Below are 3,666 nucleotides of genomic sequence, written 5' to 3'. Positions count from 1 at the left end.
TTGGCCAAGTTTAAGGCTTGCTAGCCTTTTGAAGCGAATTTATTTCTTTGAACCAACTACTTAAGCGTTAATCACAACAATATGATGATATCTTCAACTAAAGGATAGGTATACAATAAAGGAGTAAAATAATAATAAGCCCATGAAGCTGTCTCAAGCAAAGTAAATAAACACAGGGTTAGTAAATAAAACTCAACATGGGGATATAAATTAAATCGGAAGGCAATAAAGAATAATAAACTCGGCTTAGAAGCTTAGACTCCTATTTTTGCTGTACTCCGAGGCTCTGCACTCCTATTAGCCTTTGACCCAATGTTGGGTCAAAGTGAGTTCCATTGAAGAACCACAACTCCCAAGTACATGTAAAATAAAAGAATAAGGAGCTAGTGACCAATCAACAACCATAAAATTATAATAATACATTAAGAAAAGGGCATATAAGCATAGGAATATTGTATTCAAATGAGCAGAACATGACTATAAGGTATACTTTATTAAAATAAAATGATAGCAAACATTCAGGTCATGTTTTCATTACCAAAGCCAAGGGATGCGATTCTTGGCACATTACAATTATTTTGAGTGGACAACTAGAAATACAACTAGTATTAAGGATATGTGGTTTCATTTGGGAATAAAAAATAATCCTAGGATTATGAAAAATACAAGGTTGAACTCAACAAATCTAGACTCCAATTCGAACGTATATTTATTAGGACAGGAAAACTTTTTAAAAAAAAAAAATGTTAAAACAAATCATGCCCATCAATTCCGTTTTTAGGTAAAGTAAAATAATATCAAAGTGGGATAAGAAAACGTATACTATAGAAAGACAAAATACAGGACGATTTTTGCATTATTTCAAACGTCTTAAAACTAGATTCGAATCTGAATCTTAGGAGAAACAAGAGATAAGGAAATATGACCGGAAGGGGATAATGGTTTGTATTAAAAGTTGAGATCAAGAATGACGAACCACAGTTCCAGACCAGATGAATATATTTAAGCATGTTTATGACCTTTTGAAGTCAAGCTTAGGTGTTCCGCAATTTCCTAGAAAAACGACAAAACAACATAAGTCTCCAAACGAACCTACACATCCATATTCTTACAAACAATATAGATTCATGATCGCATCCTTTTTAAAAAAAAATAGCCAGCAACATTATAACTAAGATTCCATTCACTGATTTACAAATCTTAAACAAAATAAATGTTTGTTTTCTCAAAACTATCCAAGCAGTTGATCTACCGAAACTCAAAATGTAACAATGACACCAATTCAAAGAATGACCCATATGTTTATAAAAACTGAAACAGCCGATCAAGAACACAATAAAAATAATCGAAGAGAGTCGCACCTTTGTTGGTGCAGCAAACGGAGGTTGACGTTGAATTTTTCAGCGACCTCAAACTCAATTCGAGATACAAAATTTAGCACAAAATCAAAAGAAAACCAGCTATTGAAAGACACGACTTTGCTAAAAATTATCAAAATATGAGTTGTTTTCTTTTTTTGACTTCCTTTCTTCCAATTTTTTTTTTTTGTGTGTGTGTTTTTTGCTTCTGATCTCTCCAAATTTCTAATTTTTCTCAATATTATCCCTTTTTCACATCTTTTTTTTCACTCTTCACTCAATTTTTTTCTTTTTCTTTAGCTTCTTTTCATGAATATTTCCTCTTTTCTTTTTTTCTCTCCTTCTCCACCTAATTTTTCGCTCTCCTTCTCCATCTTTTTTCGCTCTCCTCCTCCACATTTTTTTTCGGAGATGGTGAAGCCCCATTTTATAGAAGCATATCTGGACATGAAAATCCAAATTTGAAAACTTAAAATAAAAAAATGGAAAGATAAAGAAGAAGTTTTGAGATTTTGCAACCTCTCCCAGCACGAACCTCTGGCTTTCAATGGCAATTTTCAAGAATATCATGGATTTAGAGACTGATTCTCAGTCCTCTTTGATTTCATGAATTGGGGAGACAAAGAAAAAGGGTGATTCTTGTGCATCCTAACGACAGGCTAGTGGCCAGCGATGGCAGGCTAGGGTGAGGATTAGGGTTTCCTTGTTTTGGTGATAATGGAGCAGAGGGAGAAAAGGAAGGAGAAAAGAGCTCTGCTTTTGTGTATTTTGAGGAAATGAGAGATAGTGACCAGTCGATGGTCATGGGGAATAGCAATACGTGTTTTTTGGCTTTGACAGATGCGGTAGGTATGTATTTTAATGCACTATTCTTTAAAATCTTGATCAATTTTGGTCCGTTCGATCTTTGATCGGACGGTCCTAAAATATCATATTAAAATAATAACAATACAATTTTTTATATATGTGTATTTATAAATAAATATATAAAAAATTATTTAAAAATCAATTAATTTCTGATCCATTCATTTTTTATCGGAACAGTTCTAATTTCAAAAATATATAAAAAGATAAATTGTAATATATATATATATAAATTTAAAATTTTGGGACCCTCAGATCAGAAAGAAAAATTAATGGACTAGATTAATCTTTGCTAGTTGGGTGATTTTGGACTGGTTTTGATTCGTCCGATCTTTCGATCGGATGATTTTAAAGAGATTACCCTTAAAAATAATAATAGCAACAAAATAAGAAAAATAAAAATGTACGCATATACAGATAAATATGTGAAAGACTGATTTTAAAACGACCTTTTTTTTCGATCCACTCGATATTTGGTCGGACGGTTCAAATTTAATTCAAAGAGAAGGGAAAAAGATAAAAATAAATACATAAATAAATAGACAGTTAAATAAAAACATATTATCAATAAAAAATGACTGAACATTTTGGGACCTTTCGGGTTTTAAAAGAAATAAATTTTTGAATCGGGTTAAATCGTATTTGTTGAGGCGGAGTGACGAAGCGGACATAGAAATTGTACTGAGTTTGGGCTAATTTTCAGGCTCTTAGTTGAAATTTATAAAATGAGAGTTGGACTCTGGTGAAAAATAAAAATAAAACTTGATTATTGTTAGCCCAAATGCTCTTTTTCTACTGAAATTAAATTTATTGATGCTCCCTGATATCCTAAAAATTATTGTTAGTTTAATGTATATAAATTACAGACATAACTTGCATGAGTGTCCAATTTGATATCTTTTTATTTGTGTGTGATTTAATATTAACAAACTATAGGCATATATATGTGCGTGTAGAAAATAAGAATATAATATATAAAAACAAGAATATGAGAAAGTATATGTACATCTTATAAAATATATATTTTATGTAATAGGAATATATATACATATATACATATGATCACAATATCTCCCTAAAATAAAATATTAGAAAGAATGTAAATGTGAATACCAAAAGATATATATTTTTATTCGTTAAAATATTTAATTATATCTAATAAAAATACTTTATATTAAGATAGAAAATAAATTTCTCTTTAAAAAAAAAACGTAGAAATAAAAAAAAATATGAATCTTATTGTTTAATTTAATTTTTTGAAAATTATTTAGGACCGAGGAGCATCGGTAAAACAATTAAAGGAAAAAATGTGAGTCAAAATTGGGTGTCAACAATTAGTAGTATAAAATCATGGACCGAAATCTGTCTTAGTCAATTTTTTAAAATATCATTATTAGCCTCTTTTATATATATATATATATATATATATATATATATATATATA

The 3,666-nt window shown here is 29.8% G+C and overlaps 1 long non-coding RNA gene across 1 annotated transcript; it reads right to left on the bottom strand.

Annotated features, from left to right (window-relative positions):
* Window positions 1-90: 90 nt before the first annotated feature.
* LOC124892494 lies at window positions 91-2,170 on the bottom strand. The gene is made up of 2 exons (XR_007050283.1): window positions 1,362-2,170; window positions 91-1,053 (listed from the first exon to the last, which is right to left on the bottom strand). It is a non-coding gene; the product is annotated as an uncharacterized LOC124892494 (long non-coding RNA).
* Window positions 2,171-3,666: the final 1,496 nt, after the last annotated feature.

Source organism: Capsicum annuum, unplaced genomic scaffold, assembly GCF_002878395.1.
Source record: "Capsicum annuum cultivar UCD-10X-F1 unplaced genomic scaffold, UCD10Xv1.1 ctg47826, whole genome shotgun sequence".
NCBI lineage: Eukaryota > Viridiplantae > Streptophyta > Magnoliopsida > Solanales > Solanaceae > Capsicum > Capsicum annuum.
This window is presented reverse-complemented; position numbering and strand designations above follow the sequence as displayed.